This window comes from Artemia sp. Qi Xiang Cuo, chromosome 21 (assembly GCF_049724085.1).
Source record: "Artemia sp. Qi Xiang Cuo chromosome 21, ASM4972408v1, whole genome shotgun sequence".
NCBI classification, from domain to species: Eukaryota; Metazoa; Arthropoda; class Branchiopoda; order Anostraca; family Artemiidae; genus Artemia; species Artemia sp. Qi Xiang Cuo.
Window position 1 is genome coordinate 21,624,276 of NC_142814.1, and position 19,804 is coordinate 21,644,079.

At 35.1% G+C, this 19,804-nt stretch overlaps 1 protein-coding gene across 1 annotated transcript in view; it reads left to right on the forward strand.

Annotated features, from left to right (window-relative positions):
- Positions 1-1,166: 1,166 nt before the first annotated feature.
- CenG1A (Centaurin gamma 1A) overlaps positions 1,167-19,804 on the forward strand; it is a 273,686-nt gene continuing 255,048 nt past the window's right edge. Inside the window, exon 1 of the mRNA XM_089107130.1 lies at positions 1,167-1,313. The gene's annotated coding sequence lies outside the window, so the exon portion shown is untranslated. The remainder of the gene's footprint in view (positions 1,314-19,804) is intronic.

Genomic DNA, 19,804 nt, shown 5'->3' on the forward strand with positions numbered 1-19,804 from the left:
GTACATTGTAAAAAAAACAAACAAAACAAAATAACAATGTCGGTAAATCATAAACATTGTCGGTACGTCATGTTTTTGTCCGTTACATTAACATATAACATTATAAAAACATCGTTACTCTTCGTCAGGTACATTATAAAAACATACGACGATTGTCCCGACTTGCCTGTCATTTAAAAACGCTAACAAACCGACTGTCACGGTATAAGGTATTATTACAATTTTTATTTATTTTGAATTTCAACAAACGGTGGCACAAGGCTCTTTCTGTAGCGCTCAATTCTTTCATTGATAGATTAAGGACTGCTGCAATTTTGTAGTTATAACTATCTAGTTCAAACCTACATAGTATTTGGTTATAAAATTGCACATTAGTTAACATGGTGTCCATAAGATGGACAGCTAACTTTACCGATTGTGCTATTGTAAACTGAAGACTGGTTGGATTGATACAAGGTACTAAGGTATATAAGAGTGCTGCTATTGATTCTGGAAGCAAAGATCATCATCTAATAGTGTCTAGTGTTAATTTAAAGCTGAAATTTAGGAAGAGCAACTATTTTTTGGGAAGCTATGACGTTCGTAGAATCCGTGATGAGAATTTGAGAGAAATTTTCCAGGAAAAGTTGAATAATAAACTGAAGAGTTTAAAATTGGACAATTTAGAAGATGGATGGAATAATTTAAAGAAAATAGTTTCTTAAATTTCTGGTGGTGTCTTTTGTTCGGTGGTGTGTTAACGCAAAATGACCATTAAGCCACATTTCTTAGACTATATTTGAAGGCCGAAAGGTTGTTTCACAATTGTGTTAAAACTTAAAACTACTGTTAAAATTACAAAATAAGCCAGTATCAAGATTCTATTTCTTTTTACATCAATATGGGTAGTACCAAACCTATTAATGAAATTGTAAAAGAGAACACTACACCATAAAAACAAAAAATTGCTTTGATAAGTTTTCACAGGATTTACGCCTTTTGATCATATAGTTCCAAGCTGGTTGTAATGAATGAAAAAAACGACCAAAGCTTTCGCCGGAGAATCAATAAACGATTTCCGGCATGTGCCCTGGGCAGTGAGTTTATAATATGTTAATTATAATTGTTGAAACGCTGACGGAAGTGAAGAAAAGATTATTAATGATACAAGTTCAAAACAGATAATTTGCTGGCTAAATGTTCTGTGATGCCTCTACCAAATTTCTGGCCTACGAAAGGAACTGTTCTCCTATAAAATTTTTGACATTACCAAAAAACTACACTCAAGATATTGTCTTACTTTTTTGAAAGGATAGGCCTAAATATTATAAGCTGTAAGTTAATTTTTTTGCTCAGCACAGGCTGTTAGGCCAAGCTAGCTTATTTGATGATTAAATAAAGCATTAAATTCTAGTTAATAGGTGTTTTGCTTTTCTTAAAAGTTGATGAGTTAGGTTAACAAAACTTCCAGGAAGAGGCTAGGCCTAGAGTCTAAATTTGGGTAGCCTATGATTAACTTTTTCTGTTAAACCTGTAAAATTCTATTTTAGGGATTTATCTAGGTTAGGAAGAAAGTGAAAACATCACTTGATGCCTTTTTTTATGCTCTTTCCAAATTCCATAATTGCACCTGGTTCAAATTCCATTTTGAGCCCTTGGTAGGCTAATATGCCAAAAAGTAACTTATTACCTTGTTTGTTGTTTGAAAGTTGGCCTATTATATATTAATATAAAAAAAACTTTCCACAAAACAAGTTTTTCAAAGTAAAGTAAAGAGCTCCATTAAACCAAAAAGGAGTAGATATAAAGCCAAATAACCTTCCAAACATAAAACTACCCCTATGAACTATACATAAAACTATACCATCAATAAATAAAACCCCTATGCCTTCTCAAGACCAGAACATTATTTGCGCTTTACTAAAAAAAGACCATGTAGCCTATTGTTGGTTTAATATATATATATACATATATATATATATATATATATATGTATATATATATATATATTTATTCCTTAAATTTTCAATAATTTTCTATTCATTAAAGTCAAAAACATGAAAACATTAAAAATATATTTGGTAAAATTCTACTTTAGCTACTTTTAGCTATCTTGGAAAGGGGTTAGGTTAGAAAAATGAAACTTTCAGAGATGGGTCTACAGGCTCAAGTATATCCTAGGAAGGCATTTCAAAGTACCTACCTCCACTCCTTCTCCCTCTAGAGGCCAATGACTTTAGGTGGCCTTTAAAAATCTGTGCTTTATAAAACTGAAATCTTGCAAAATAGATTATCTGCTTAAATGAATCCAACAAAATTGTTTTCAGCTTCACAACTTTGCTCAATCCCAATATGTAAGGTTTTAAAGATATGCAGGTACATTTCCTAAAGTTTGAAAAAAAACATTGATACAATTAAAAATTCTACTCAAATAACAGGAATTGCATTTTCAGAACTAAAGTCAGAGAAGAAGAAACCAAAAACTGAAGATTAAAGTAAATGTTGTTTTGTCAAAATTTCAATAGGTAAAGACCTGTCATGTACACAAATTTCAGGACCCTCTAGAGGGAGAAGGAGTGGAGGTAGGTACTTCAAAATACCTTCCTGGGACATACTGTAGCCTGTAGACCCATCCCTGAAAGTTTCATTTTCCTAACCTAACCTTTTTCCAAGATAGCCAAAAGTAGCTAAAGTAGAATTTTACCATATATTTTGTTTTCAATTAAGTGCAAATTTTGTTCTGGTCTTGAGAATGCATTGGGGCAAGCCCTACTCATGTGTATTGTAATTTCCTTGTGTTTTGGGTTTAGTTTATTTATTTATAGTGATTTGTGGTAATTTTATGCTTGGAAGATTATTGATTTGATAAATTTCTAGTTGGCCTTATAATTTAGCTAAAATGAAAGTGAAAATGTCATTTGCTGCCTTTCTTATGCTCTTTCATAATTCAATAATTGCTTCTGGGGCTCATTACATCTTGAGCCCTTAAAGGGGTCCCATAGGTATTTCATTTTTGTAACCACACAAAAAAGTTATCAATGCTAGTTAAGTTTTTGAAAAGTGATTAAACACATATCATTAGTTTATGAATAGGTTGTTCAAGAGTAATATATTCCAAAAATGCTTATTTATAACAATTCAAACCTCATTTATTAGGCAACTCAAATATAAGCCATTTTCCTACTGTGTCAACATTTTCAAATGCCATCAACAAAAATAGCACTGACTTTTGTAATTCAAAACTTTTCCATCAACAATTCAGGGTATATATTTGCATATTAGGGGGTGGGGGTGGTAAATTTCATGGTAAATTTGCAGTGAGCCATATAATTTAGCTAGGATGAAAGTGAAAATGTCATTTGATGCTTTTTATATGCTCTTTCATAATTAATATAAAATACCTTTGGGCCCCCTTAAAGGGCTCAAGATGCAATTAGGGTAAAGGTACTGATGATTTGACAGTTTTTGTAAAAAAACAGTTTTTCTACTCCAGAAGTCCTAATTTAAAGACTTTTAGTTTGAAAAGTGTTTCAGTATGTAGGAATAACATCTAGGAATCAAATTGTTTGATGAGAAGTTTGAAGTTTTATCTGAAAAGGGTACAAAACTCCGATTTTTCGAAATTAGAGCATTTTCACCTACAAATTTGACACAACAAAAAAGTTACTTGTTTTTGATGCAAGTTAGAACCCAATTCAACACATGTCAAAATACTTGGGGAATACCTGTGGGTAGAACCTGGTGTATTTGATATGTGTTGAAATACTTGGAAAAAACCTGTGGGTGGAACCTGGTGTATTTGACATGTATATTCCTGTTTCTTTGTTTTTCTTCAACTTCATTTAATGTATAAAAGTATAAAACACAATTCAAAACGTAGAAGTAATAAAGCTAACAAAATTGTTTCAAGTATATAGTATTTAATATAACAAAATTGGTTAAATCATAAGGAGTGTGAAAGTGTGACCTAGATCACATAAATCTTCTTGTTTCTAAATGTTGCACATATGCCACAGGAATAGCATCTCTGAACACTATCTGGAATGGCCTGCTTCCTGTCAGTTTTAATGGCCCAGCAAAGATTTGTTCATTGTTGACAGTGTAAATGTCATTAACATTTGGCCATTTCAAAGTGTGTTTTTTGTTGCTAAAGAACACAGAATAGTATTTGTCAAGCTGCATTTCACCTTCCAACCCAAATCTGGGATTTTTTTTTTTTTAGTTTCATTGATAAGGGCTAAGGAAAGGGAAAAATGACTTCCATGTGAACCTCTACAATTTTCAGCAGTAGCACCCAGAAATTTGACAGCTATATTTTTGTCAGTGGACCCTGGAATTTTGATGCCCATTATTTCTCATTTGTTTTACATGTTCAGTGGAGTTTCAACAGAGTAACCAATATTTTGACAGGGCCTGTTGTGGTCTGTAAAAATTTTTGACAAGGTTACTACAAGATATTCACAAAAGAAATAAATCAATTTATAGAAGCCATTATCTACCTTTGAATTTGACTAAAGGAACATTCTTAATGCACCTGGTATTCCACTACATTAAACAAGAATTTTTGACACTTGGAACCTATTTTTGACAATGTAATATTTGTTGCCATTTTAATTTTATCAAGAAAAACCTAATTTGACTAGAATTCAGATGTATCTTGGTGCACTGGTGCTAATCCCAACTTTTTTTTCACAATAAATAACCAAGTAACAGCAGTTTGAACATTGCATACCTAAAAAAATGTTGGGAGCTCCTTTCTTATCAAAAACACTGACTGACTGAATTAAAGTTCTTTTCTTATCTGGGTGTACCAGATATTGTGTCAATGTTTCCTATTGTTGAAATACAAAAATGGCTTCAAGAGATAGTGCTCCAAGTCATGGCTAAGCAGAGTTATTCTGTTTTGAAGAGAAATTTTGATAGGGGTTCCAAAATTGCACTGTCAAATAATTGGTACGCTAGCCCCAGAAGCAATTATTGAATTATGAAAGAGCATGAAAAAAGGCATCAAATGATGTTTTCACTTTCATCTTAGCCAAATTATAAAGCCCACTAGAAATTTGCCTTTGATTTTATATCTGCTTAGTTTGGTTTAATCGAACTCTTTAGTTTTCTTTGAAAAACTTATTTTGTGGAAAAAAGTTTCAAATTAGTTTCTTTTTTTTATTGGAATAGTCTTTTTCATAGAAATGTTTTTTTACTATAAGAATTTGTAGTTTGGCTTGCTATTTGTATATTAGAGAAACTTTGTCAATGCTTTGTAATTCCCCAGTAGTAGCCCCAAAAGTTTCAACTTAATACCCCAGTCATTCTTGATCTATTGCTGAGGTGTCTTATTGGGAACCATACTTACAATCCTTTTTTTTTTTAGTTTTAAAGCATAATGGGCCAATTGCATAATTGTGGTGGGATGACATGCCCAATTTCCCTAGAGACATACCATAGTTACTAGACTGTTCTACTATGCTGAACAAAAAGGCTGCTCAAAACTCTGACTAGATGTCTTTAGAAAATGAATAAGCTAGGGAGGAGGGCTGCTTGCCCTCCAATCTCTTTTAAAAGGGCACTCTTGACTCTTAAAAAGGGCACTAGATGACTCTAGGCACTAAAATGACCCTTAAAAAGGGCACTAGAATTTTTAATTTATAATTGAATTAGCTCCTTTAAAATTTTCAATGATATTACTAGCTATTGTAGAGCAGAGCTGCATATGATATTGCTTATGTACCATTCTGAAAATCTGCATGCATATAGCTTTTTGTTTAATTAAAACTCTCCCTAAATTTTATCTTCATACCCTTAGTGTCATTAGTTACAGTAACTGCAGTGGTAGAATTAATAGTACACACATAGTGCCTTCTGGCTGGTTCAAAATCTACCACAACTTGCCCTTAAAGGTCTTCCTTAATGATGTAAGTTGTTCTTGGGATGTTGCTTTGTCACCTTTCTGAAAATCTACATGCTCATAATTTGTTTTAGTTTAATTCTACATCGGCCTAAATATTTCTTGAAAGCTTCACCTTATTACTCTTAGCTTGTGTAATAGCAATAGTGGTAGTAGCAGTATGCACATAGCACCTTTGGTTTCTTCAACACATGCTGAAAGTTTCAACTTAATACCACCAACTGTTTCCCAAAGCATTTCTGATATGTACTCTTGATAACCTGTGTTGGCATTGTGTGTTTTGGGTCAGTTCCATACAGTTTCAATATTTCCCAAATTGTTTGCCTTAATACCCTTAATTTTAGTAGCAGCAGTAGAATTAATAGTAGTGGCCTTAGCTTTACTGGCAGCAGTAGAAGTAGCAATAACAGTACTAGTAATAGTAGTATGAGTAGAAGCAGTAGTATTAGGATACAAATATTTTCTTTTGGTTAGTTCAACAGCACCCACAACAAGCCCTGGTAGTTTCAACTTCAAACACCAAACTGTTCCTAAGATATTGCTGTTGCACCCTTTTGACAACCTGCATGCAATTGGGGTGTTGTGTAACAGTTCACCTTACCCCCTCAAAATTCCTTGAAAATTTTATCTTCATACCCTTAGATCTAGTTTGGATAGCAGTCACAGTAGTAGTGTTGGTATTACTAATAGTAGTATTAATAGTAACAATGGTAGTGCTAGTAGCAGCAGTAGTATGAATGTATTGCCTTTTGGTCAGTTGAACATCCCTCTCATCATGTAGCAGTGATAGTAGTATTAGTATATATTAGTACCCAAATCAATTCTTGAGATATGCTATTTTGACAATGTACATGCACATAGGGTATTGCCACAATCTTGTAGATGGAGTAGTCTGGTAGTAGTGGTACATTGCAAATATTGCCTTATTGATCATTTTCGAATTAATTAAAAAACTTTTTCCACAAAATTAGTTTTTCAAAGAAAAGTAAAGAACTTCATTAAACAAAAAATGAGCAAAAATAAAATAAAATAATCTGCCAAGCATGAAAATACCAAAAATCAGTATCAATAAATAAATGAAACCCAAAACACGCAGAAGTTACAATAAATAACTAAGTCAAACTCAAAACGAGCAGAAATTAACTTAAGTGGGGCACAAAACCCCTAAGCCTTCCCAAGGCTAGAACAAAATTTGCACTTTACTGAAAAAATATAAATGTTATTACTTTTATAACTTTAGTAAATCAAATAATATTAACATTTTGATAGCTAAATATCAGTATATGTATATTAAACTGACAATGCACATTCATTTGTATTTCCTGAACTTTGAACTGCATGGAACAAAATGGCTATCTCAAAATCTTTATTGGAAGTGTTTGGGGAAATGGTGGGCATGGAAGGGGTGTTAGTTGCTTTCCAATCACTTTCGACTATTAATAAGGGCACTGGCCATTTAAATTTCCAATCAAATGAGCCCTTTTTGAAGTTTCTATGACAATGCATTATATAAAAACCTAATATGCCCTCTGAGCATAATTTCCAGAACTTAAAACTACGGTGAATAAAATGGCTATCTCAAAGTTTTGATTAGATGTGTTTGGGGAAAAAGTGGGCGTGAGAGGTGGGCTAGTTGCCCTCTAATCACTTTCAACTATTAAAAAGGGCACTAGCCCTTTGAATTTCCAATTGGATGAGACTTTTTTTAAGTTGCTATGACAATGCCTTCTATAAAAAAGCCTTATATGCCCCCAGGGCATAACTTACAACCCTTGCCCTAATGGCTCTGGGGGACTGTCCTCAAAAACATGATTTCTATCTGGAAATCAACTATGCTGAACAAAATCGCTAGCTCAAAATTTTGATTGGATGTGTTTTGGGAAATAGTGGGTATGGAAGGGGTGTTAGTTGCCTTCCAATCACTTTCAACTATTAAAAACAGCACAAGCCACTCTAATTTCCAATTGAATGAGCCCTTTTCAAAGTTGCTACAACAACTTCTTTGATACGAAGTGCCCTGCTCTAAAGGAAAAAAATTAATAAATAATGCACTGTGCCAACATCATTCCTATATGCCCCCAGGATATAAATTGAAATCCTTGCCCTGAGGGTTGTGGGGGAGTGTCCTCCTTTTTACTTAGTCCCCATTTCTTGTCTCGTTCTCGAGTGTCCCCATTCTTTACTTAGGCAGTGCGATTGCGCTGCCTATGATTTATACTACAACTTTCTATATAAACCTTATATGCCCCCATTGCATAACTTACAACCCTTGCAGTGAGGGCTCTGAGGGGGTTATCATCCTAAAAGACCTAATTTCCAGAACATTCAACTGTGTTGAACATAATGGATATCTCAAAATTTTTATTGGACGTGTTTGGGAAAATGGTGGGTGTGAGAGATTAGTCGCTATCTAATCACTTTGAACTATTAAAAAAAAAGTACTAGCCATTTCAATTTCCAATTGAATGAGCTCTTTTGAAGTTTCTATGACAACACTCTCAATAATAACTTTATATGCCCCAGGGCACAACTTTCAACCCTTGCCTTGAGGGCTCTGGGGGGGAGGGGTTGTCATCCTTAAAGACCTAATTTCCAAAACTTTCAACTACATTGAATAAAATGGCTATCTAAAAATTTTGATTGGATGTTTTTGGGGAAAAGGGGGGCATGAGAGGGGGATTAGTTGCCCTCAAATCACTTTTGACTATTAATAAGGGTACTAGCCCTTTGAATTTCAAATCAAATGAGCTCTTTTTATGACAAACCTTATATGCCCCCAGGGCATAACTTATAATCCTTGCCCTGACGGTTGTGGGGGAGTATCCTCCTCAAAAATATATTTTCTATCTGGAAATCAACTATGTTGAACAGCATGGCTATCTCAAAATTTTTATTGGATGTGTTTGGGGGAATGATGGGCATGTGGGGGGGGCTAGTTGCCCTTCAGTCACTTTTGACTATTAAAAAGAGCACTAGAACTCTCAATTTCTAATTGAATGAGCCCCTAGTTTCCATGACAACACCTTCTTTAAAAACCTTATATACCCCCAGGGCATAACTTAAAACCCTTGCCCTGAGGGCTTTGGGGGAGTGTCCTCCTCAGAAAGGTATTTTCTATGTGGAAATCAATTATGCTGAACAAAATGGCTATCTCAAAATTTTGATTGGATGTGTTTGGGGGAATGATGGGTGTGGGGGGGGGGCTAGTTGCCCTCCAATCTCTTTCAACTGTTAAAAAGGGCACTAGCCTTTTGAATTTCCAATTGAATGAACCTTTTTTGAAGTTTCTTCAACAACGCCTTCTATAAAAACCTTATATGCCCCCAGGACATAACTTAAAACCCTTGCCTTGAGGGTTGTGGGGGAGTGTCCTCCTTAAAAACATATTTTTTATCTGGAAATAAACTATGCTGAACAAAATGGCTATCTCAAAAGTTTGATTGGATGTGTTTTTGGGAATGATGGGCATCCGGGGGGGGGGCTAGTTGCCCTCCAATCACTTTTGACTATTAAAAAGGGCAGCCCTTAGAATTTCCAATCGAATGAGCCTGTTTTGTAGTTTCTACAACAATGCTTTCTATAAAAACCTTATATGCCCCCAGGGCATAACTTAAAACCCTTGCCCTGAGGGTTGTGGGGGAGTGTCCTCCTCAAAAACATATTTTCTATCTGAAAATCAACTATGCTGAACAAAATAGATATCTAAAAATTTTGATTGTATGTGTTTCGGGGAAAGAGGGGTGTGGGGAGGGGGGGGGGGCTAGTTGCCCTCCAATCACTTTCGACTGTTAAAAAGAGCACTAGATTTCTCAATTTCCAACCGAATGAGCCCCTTTTGAATTTTCTACAACAACCCCTTCCATATGAAGTGCCCTGCTCTAAAGGAACAAAAATATTAAGTAGTACATTATGCCAACATTGTTCTTATATGCCTTCAGGGCATAACTTAAAACCCTTGCCCTGAGGGTTGTGGGGGAGTGTCCTCCTCAAAAAATATTTTCTATCTGGAAATCAACTATGCTGAACAGAATGGATGTCTCAAAATTTTGACTGGATGTGTTTGGGGGAATGACGGGGGGGGGGCTAGTTGCCCTCCAATCACTTTCGACTATTAAAAAAGGCACTAGCTGCTCCAATTTCCAAACAAATGAGCCCTTTTCGAAGTTTCTACGACAACTCCTTCAATACAAAGTGCCCAGGTATGGAGAAAAAAAAACACATTGTGCCCACATCATCCTTTACTTAGGCAGCAATAGCATGCTGCCTATGATCAATATACTCAGTCATTCCTGAGTTACAACGTTTTGACAGTGTGTACTGTATACACATAATGTGTTTTGATTTAGTTCAACATTCTTTGAAAGGCTTGCCTGAATGCCCTTTGTCTTGTTGGAAAGTAAAGAGGGCAATGGAGCTCCCCCCATGCCCATCATTTCCCCAAACACTTCCAATCAAAGTTTTGAGATAGCCATTTTGTTTAACATATTTGGAAGGTCCAGAAATCATGTCTTTAAGGATGACAAATCCCCTCAGCCCTCAGGGCAAGGGTTGTAAGTTATGCCCTGGGGGCATATAAGGTTTTTATAGAAAGCATGGTCATATAAAATTTGAAGGGGGCTCATTAGATTGGTAATCAGAAGCTCTAGTTCTCTTTTTAAGATTCAAAGTGATTAGAGGGCAGCTATTCCACCTCCGCCCCCCACACACATTTCACATTGTCCCAAAATGCATCTAATAGAGATTTTGAAATAACCATTTTATTTAAAATAGTCTAAATATCATATAACAAGGCTTTTGGGATTGAATCAAGCCCCAAAGCCTGGGGGAAAGGTTTTTATGGAAGGGACGGGCGTATAAACCTCAGAGGGGGCTCATTTGGTTACACATTGGAAGTTTTAGTTCCCTTTTGACAGTCAAAAGTGATGGAGGGCAGCTTGCCCTCTTCCCCTGACAACCCCTCTTCACCAAACAAATCTATTCAAATTTTAAGATAGCAATTTTGCTCAAAATACTCCAAAGAACATATAACCATGCCTCTAGGGTTGAAATAGCCCCCCAGTGCCCTGGGGATAGGGTTGTAAGTCATGCCCTGGGGTCATAGGGTAAAGGCACTGATGATTTGACAGTTTTTGTATGAAAAAACACATTTTTTCTACTCTGGAAGGCCTAACTTAAAGACTTTTGGTTTGAAAAGGGTTTCAGTATGTAAGAAAAACATCTAGGAATATTACTGTTTGATCGGAAGTTCGAAGTTTTATCAGGAAAGTGTACAAAACTCCGTTTTTATGAAATTGGACTGTTTTGACCTACAAATTTGACAGAACAAAAAGTTATCTGTTTTTGATGTTAGTTGGAACCCAATTCGACATGTCTTGAAATACTTAGGGAATGCTTGTAGGTGGATCCTTTGCATTCGACATGCCTATTCTTTTTACTTTATTTCTTCATTTCTCTTCAGCTTTTTTTAAGTGTTTAAAAGTATAAAACACTATTCAGATAGTGGAGGCAAAATTGTCTCAGGTATAGGAACAAAATTGCATAATCATATGGAGGTCAAAATGTGACAGAATATTGAGGGGGAATTTGAACTAAATCAAACCACGCTATGCCCACGTAGATTGTCAAAAGGGCGAATCTCAAGAATTGATTTGGGTATTAAGTTGAAACTTTCAGAAAATACTTAAAAGGGAAGAGCAATTCACAAAAAGGTAATATATGCATGTCACTACTAACACTAATACCACTGCTACTTTTTTATGCTCCTGCTGCTACTAAATTACTCCAACTACTACTTCAATTGCAACAACTTGTAAGGCTTAGAGTATTAAGGTGAAAAGGGCATTAAAAGGGGTAGGGTTCATATTAACAAACTATTCAGGTAGCTAAGAAATAAACTTACCTCTATAGTCAGAATTGCATTCTGTATCCAGATTTAACATGCATTTGCATTGGAAATGCGCTTCACCCCTGCACCAGTATATACCAATTCAGGGTATAGATTTGCACCTTAGGGAGAGGGGGTAAAGTTCAAACTTACCTCTGTAGTTAGAATTGAATTCTAAATCCAAATTTAACATTCGTTTGCATCAGAAATTTGCTTTACCCCCACCTCCCTAATGTGCAAGTATATACCCTGAATTGATATATATAGGGATGGTGGTTAAGTTCATTTCCAACTTAAATGCATGTTAAATTTGGATTCAGGATGCAATTCTGACTGTATAAGTATGTTTATTTCTTATCAACCTAAATAGTCTGTTAATATAAACCTTACCTGTCAAAAGCATATTTCAGCAACATTTTTGGAACAGTTTAACATGTCAAGGTGAAACTTCCGCGGCATCATGAAAGCAATGTTCAACTGACCATAAGGCATTATGCACATGTTACTACTGCTATTAATACTGCTACTACTAATGCAACACTAACACTGCTACTGCTTTTACTACCACCAAAACTACTGTGATAATAGACTTTTAAGGCTAAGTCTATGAAGGTAAAATTTGATAGAATATTGATGGCAAATTCGAACTAAAAAAAGACCATGTGCATTTAGATTGTCAAAATACGTAAAGGGGAAGATCAATTGGCCAAAATGCAATATGTGCACACTGTTGCTAATATTACTACCACTGCTATATTCACTAGTTCTGATTCTACTATTACTATTGCTTCGACTATTACTTCTGCTCTAATTGCTCCAACAAGACTGTTCAGCAATGCTGAACAAAATGGCTATCTTAAATTTTGATTGGAAGTATTTGGGAAACTGTGATTGCCCTCCAATCACTTTTGACTCTTAAAAAGGTACTAGAAATTAGAATTTCCAATCAAATTAGCTCCTTTAAAATATCAATGATATTATCTGCTATGATAGAGCAGCACTATCTATTATAATGCATATCAGCCCATCTAATACTTGCATGCGAAAAGTATTTTAGTGTGAACGTAACTCCCCCTAAGAGTTTTAAATTAATACACTTTAGGTCCACTGATCGCAGCAACCGGACAAATAGCATTAAAAGCACATCTAAAGTTGCTTCTAAGTAGTTAAAGGTCCGCCTCTAGTATCCCTACGAGGTATGACTCAGAAATGTAATCCATTAATGCGAGTTTGCTTTATCGCCCTTTTGAAACCTGATGTAATTATATTTTATTTTGGTTTAACTCAATTCCCGCCTAAATACTTATATAAAGCTTTACCTTTACACCCTTAGTTGGTGCAGCAGCAACAGTAGTAGTAGCATTGGAGCAGTATACAAATATTACCATTATTTCAACATACCCTTCAACACACAATGAAATTTTTAACTTAATACCATCAACTGGCCTGTTTTGGATTTTTTATTTTGGTCATTTTGGGTTTCATCCTGTTGTTGTTCTTTGGGTTTCATTTATGTTTCAATGCTGACCTTCGTGTAGTTGTACGTTTGGTAGATTATTTGATTTTATTTTTGCTCATTTTTGGTTTAATGGTGTTCTTTACTTTTCTTTGAAAAACTTATTTTGTGGAAACTGTTTTTTTAATTAATTTTTATTTAAATCCTTCCAATTCTGGAAACTATCTTAATTAAATTTTTATTTTTTACACCACTTACCAATAAATAAATCTAAATCATTATTTAACCCACTAAGAATAGTTGATGTCTCTAAATGATTGGAAAGACGGAATTTAACTCCCATTTGATTACATTCTGAAGATCAAGATGCTTTATTATTGCCAAATCTCCTGTTATAATATGTTTGTAAGTTGGATTTACAAATGATAAGCATTGTTCGCAATTCCAATTACAATCCTTGTTAATTTTTTTAAGTATTAAATTATAGTATAAAAACATCATTTGCCCAATCTTTTTTGAAAACTTATACGTTATGATCAGATTATTCTTATAATTCAAATTACTAGAAAGGGCATGTTTCGCCCCCTGCTGGTTTAAAGTTACAGGTAAATTAATATCCTCCATTCGTTAATTACTAAAATTTATAGATGAATATAATCTCTTCTCCTTATTAACAATCTTATCAGACATTTTATAACTTGAAACAACTTTTGTTTTAGCCAAAATACAAACTGCATGATAAATTAGTTTAATTTTTTAATTACAAGTTGTATCACTTTTTAGGACGCAAAATAATTTTAATAATCTATTCCTTGATAATTTCTTTAAACATTTTATTATATTAGCCATACCATTTGACTCAAATAGCTGGCACAAATCCACCAAATATTTATTTAATTCAATACGATTTTTCTTTTATTTTTCCTATGCCCAATTTTAATCGATTTTTACATTTAATGGAATGATTAAAACAGGGATGATCCCTCAAGCCATTAATACAATTAACAGCAACATTGGACGTGTCTCCATATTTAGCTTTTCGATCAATCAGCCCAAAAGGATAAGCTGTACCAAGAGCTTGGATCCAATAATTTTCACGTTTACGCAATTTATTATTTTCCTCTTCTTTAGTTACATTATATAAATCCAGATTTTCTAAAATTGTAACAGTCAGACTAGCTAAAGAGCAAGTAGCCTACTATTATTACAGTGTTGAACTAGGTAATTATTAGTTTTTTTTCCTGTTAATTGTACTTTTATGTCCAGAAAATCTCATATACATATTCTTAATACTTTCCCCTACATATTGCAAAAAGCAAATTTTATATTCTAATAAATAAATAATATTAGCTGTTTTAGAATTTACATTACCCAGAAGTAGACATTGAAATTTTTAATATATAAGGTGCTTTTAACACAGGTCTGAGGGATGAAATAATCTCAGCAAAGAAAACAGTGACCAGTACATTTACTAATACAAATTTGAGAAAATTAAATAAATGGACCTTCTTCGCCGGAATAATGAGACGATTATGAGATTTGGAGAATAAGAAGAAACAAAGTTTAATTAATTGATGAATTGAGTTTAAAGTGGGGGTTTCCGAATTAGAAAGTACTACAGACTGCAAGAACAGATCAGAGAAAGTAGTAGTTGTATTAAAGTCGAGTGGATTGAACAGACTTGGAGATAACCTTCAGTGATGAAGGTTATGAGATCATTGATACAGCTAATTAGCAAAAATGTGTCAGTTTCAGCGAAAATGTGGTAGGAAGGTGAGAGAGACCTTTCCTGTTTGGTGTAATCTACCTTAATTTTGGACAAGGGTCCTAACCTAGACATTCAAATTCAAATGAATTTAAATTCAAATGTCTACTGTAAATTTTAGTACTTTATTTTAGTAATTAAATTAGTAAATTAGATTTACTAATATTTGGCGAGTGACCACTTTGAGTATTAATATTATCCTTTGTGTTCATTATAAAGTCAAAAACAAAATAAAACCGTAAAGACATACATAACAAAATCTAAAACATATCCAAAGTTCAAGCACAAATCTTGGTTTGCAGACTTATCTTTATTCTTCCAAACTTTTTTCATCTGTGACAAAACACCCTGAGCCTTAGCTTTTCTAATTTTAACATCTTCAGTGCAACCAATGTATTTACATGTAATACTACCTAGGTAAGTCAAGCTGTAAACTTGATCATTCTTCTCATTATCCGATATCACCTATTCATCTTCACTTCTTCTTAGCCTTAACAACTTAGTCTTCTTAACATTAATTTTCAAGCCTATTATCATGCCCCAAACTTGTAAATGCTCTAAAAGCTCATTCATTTTGCTAATACCTAGGATACTTAAATCATCAGCATAATCTAAGTTGAGGGGAGTTTTACTTCCCAGTTTGATTCCGTGTTCTCCCATTGCCTTTGCTGTGTTCCTTAGGAAACAAAGTCCACCAAAATGATCCATAAAAGTGGGGATAGAATGCAACCCTGCTTAACTCCCATTTTAATATGAAACCAACTACTAACCTCATTTTCTACCTTAACCACAGCAATGTTGTTCTCATACATAGCACTAGTCACTTTAGTGTGTTCAATAGATTGCTTGCTTATAATCTATAAAATTGAGGATTAATAATTGCTTGGTACTTCCCTTTTTTCTAAAATTAATTAAAAAAAAATTTCAACAAAATAAGTTTGAAAAAAAAGTAAAGAACTCCATTAAACCAAAATGAACAAAAATAAAATCAAATAATCTACCAAGAATAAAACTAACACAAATCAGTATCAATAAATAAATGGAACCCAAAACAAACAGAAATTAAGATAAATAAGAGTCAAACTCAAAACGAGCAGAAATTAATATATGTAGGGTTCTAAACCCCAAGCTCTATAAAACCCAGAATATAATTTGTACTTTACTGAAAAAATTCAAATGAATTTACTGAAAAAATATACATTGTCAGTTTAATATACATATGCTGATATTTATTCCTTAAAATCTTAATTGATTTTTTATTTCTTAAAGTTATAAAACTGAAAACATTTAAAAGAATTTTTTCATTCTCAAAGACCTAATTTCAGTATCTTCATTTGGCCTATAAAAACCCCATTTTCGCTCGTTTTTCTTTCTTTATGTGACCTAATTTCCAGAACTTTCAACTGCGTTCAACCAAATGGCTATCTCAAAATTTTAATTGGATGTGTTTTGGGAAATGGTGGGCGTGAGAGGGGGGTTAGTGACCCTCCAATCACTTTCGACTATAAGAAAGGGCACTAGCTCTTTCAATTTCCAATTGAATCAGCCCCTTTTAAAGTTTCTATGACAACGCTATCAATACAAACCTGATATGCCCCCAGGGCATAACTTACAACCTTTGTCCTGGGGGCTCTGGGGGGTTGGTCATCCTCAAATACATAATTTCCAAAATTTTCAACTACGTTGAATAAAATGGCTATCTCAAAACTTTGATTGTATGTGTTTGGGAAATGGTGAGCATGAGAGGGGGTCAGTTGCCCTTCAGTTATTTTCAACTATTAAAAAGGGCACCAGCCATTTCAATTTCCAATCGAATAAGCCCTTTTTGAAGTTTCTACGACAAAGCTTTCTATAAAAACCTTACATACCCCCATGGCGTAGCTTACAATCCTTGCCTCTAATATCTGGGGATTGTTTCAACCCCAAAGGCCTTGTTATATGATATTTAGACCATTTTGAATAGAATAGCTTTCTCGAAATTTCTATTAGATGCATTTTTGGACAATATGACGATTTTGTGTGTGTGTGGGGGGGGCGGGGGTAACCCTCCGAAGTTTATATAGCCATGCTTTCTATAAAAACCTTATATGCCCCCAGGGCATAATTTACGAACCTTACCCTGAGGGCTGGGGGTTTTGTTATCCTTAAGAAATAATTTCCAGACCGTTCTGATACGCTGAACAAAATCTTAAAATTTTGATTGGAAGTGTTTGCGGAAATTATGGATGTGGGGGGGGGGGCATTTGCCCTTTGATTACTTTTTACTAATAAAAAAGGCACTAGTCTTCTCAATTTCCAATCAAATGAGGCCTTTTTGAAGCTTCTACAACAAAACTTTCTGTAAAAACCTAATATGCCCCAAGGGCATAACTTAGGACCCTTGTCCTGAGGGCAATGGGGGAGGGTTGTCCTCCTCAAAGACATAATTTCCAGACCTTTCAACTACGTTGAACAAAATGGCTTTAGCAAAATGTTGATAGGGCATATTTGAAAAAATGATGGGTGTGGGGGGGGATTTCCCCCAAAATACTTTCGACTATTAAAAAGGGCAATAGCCCTTTAAAGTTCCAATCAAATGAGCCCTTTTTCAAGCTTCTACGACAACCCTTTCTATAAAAAACCTTATATGCCCCCAGGGCATAACTTACAACCTTAGCCCTGAGGGCTGTGGAGGGGGGTGTTTCATCCTCAAAGACCTAATTTCCAGAACTTTCATCTACGTTCAACAAAATGGCTATCTCAAATTTTGATTGGATGTGTTTAGGGAAATGTTGGGCGTGAGAGGGGGTTTTAGTTACCTTCCAAAAAATGGGCACTAGTCCTTGAAATTTCCAATCAAATGAGCCCTTTTTGAAGTTTCTAAAACAAAGCTTTCTATTAAAAAAAAACCTTATATGCCCCCAGGGCATAACTTACAGCCCTTGCCCTGAGGGCTTTGGGGGGAGTGTGCTCCTCAAAAGCACAATTTTCATCTGGAAATGAACTACGTTGAACAAAATGCCTATCTCAAATTTTGATTGGGTGTGTTTGGATAAATGGTGGGCGTGGAAGGGGTGTTAGTTGGCTTCCAATCACTTTCGACTGTTAAAAAGGGCACTAGCTCTCTCAATTTCCAATTGAATGAATCCCTTTTCAAGTTTCTATGACAACGCTATCTATACAAACCTTATATGCCCCAAGGGCATAACTTACAACCCTTGCACTGAGGGCTGGGGGTTTTGTTATCCTTAAGAAATAATTTCCAGACCGTTCTGATACGCTGAACAAAATCTTAAAATTTTTATTGGAAGTGTTGGCGGAACTTATGGATGTGGGGGGGGGAATGCGCCCCTTGATAACTTTCTAATAATGAAAAAGACAGTAATTTTTTCAAATTCCAATCTATTCAGGCCCTTTTGAAGATTCTTCGGTAAAACTACCTATAAAAACCTAATATGTCCCAAGGGTATAACTTACGGCCCTTGTCCTTATGGTTATGGGGGGAGGATTGCCATCCTCAAAGACATAATTTTCAGACCTTTCAACTATGTTGAACAAAATGGCCATATCAAAATGTTGATCGGAAATGTTTGGGGAAATGATGGGCGTGGGGGGGATTCTCCCTCAGAATACTTTCGACTATTAAAAAGGCAATAGCCCTTTCAATTTCCAATCGAATGAGCCCTGTTTGAAGTTTTTACGACAACCCTTTCTATAAAAAACCTTGTGTACCCCTGGGGAAAAACTTACAAACCTTACCTTGAGGGCTGTGGGGGGGGGGTGTCATACTCCAATACCTAATCCCAAGTACTTTAAACTTAACTAAACCAAATAACTATCTCAAAATTTTGATTGGACGTGTTTGGGGAAATGTTGGGCGTGAGAGGGGGTTTTAGTTACCTTCCAAAAAATGGGCACTAGTCCTTGAAATTTCCAATCAAATGAGCCCTTTTTGAAGTTTCTAAAACAAAGCTTTCTATTTTAAAAAACCTTATATGCCCCCAGGGTATAACTTACAACCCTTGCCCTGAGGGCTTTGGGGGGAGTGTGCTCCTCAAAAGCACAATTTTCATCTGGAAATGAACTACGTTGAACAATATGCCTATCTCAAAATTTTGATCGGGTGTGTTTGGATAAATGGTGGGCGTGGAAGGGGTTTTAGTTGCCTTCCAATCACTTTCGACTTTTAAAAAGGGCACTAGCTCTCTCAATTTCCAATTGAATGAATCCGTTTTCAAGTTTCTATGACAACGCTATCTATACAAACCTTATATGCCCCAAGGGCATAACTTACAACCCTTGCACTGAGGGCTGCGAGGGGGGTATCATCCTAAAAGACCTAATTTCCAGAATTTTTAACTACGTTGAATAAAGTAAACATCTCAGAATTATAATTGAATGTTTGTGGGGAAATAGTTGGCGTGAGGGGGGGTTAGCTGCCTTCCAATCACTTTCGACTATTAAAAAGGGCACTAGCCCTTTCAATTTCCAATCGAATGAGCCCTTTTTTTAGTTTCTACAACCCCGCTTTCTATGAAAACCTTATTTGCCCCCAGGGCATAACTTACAATTCTTGCCCTGAGGGCGGTGGGGGGAGGGGTTGTCATATTTAAAGACCTAATTTTCAAAACTTTCAACTACGTTGAATAAAATGGCTATCTAAAAATTTTGATTGTATGTGTTTGGGAAAAGGTGGACGTGAGAGGCGGGTTAGTTGCCCACCAATCACTCCCGACTATTAAATATATGGCCAATCACTAGCCACTTAAATTTCCAATCGAATGGGCCCTTTTTGAAGTTTTCACGACAACGCTTTCTATAAAAACCTTACATACC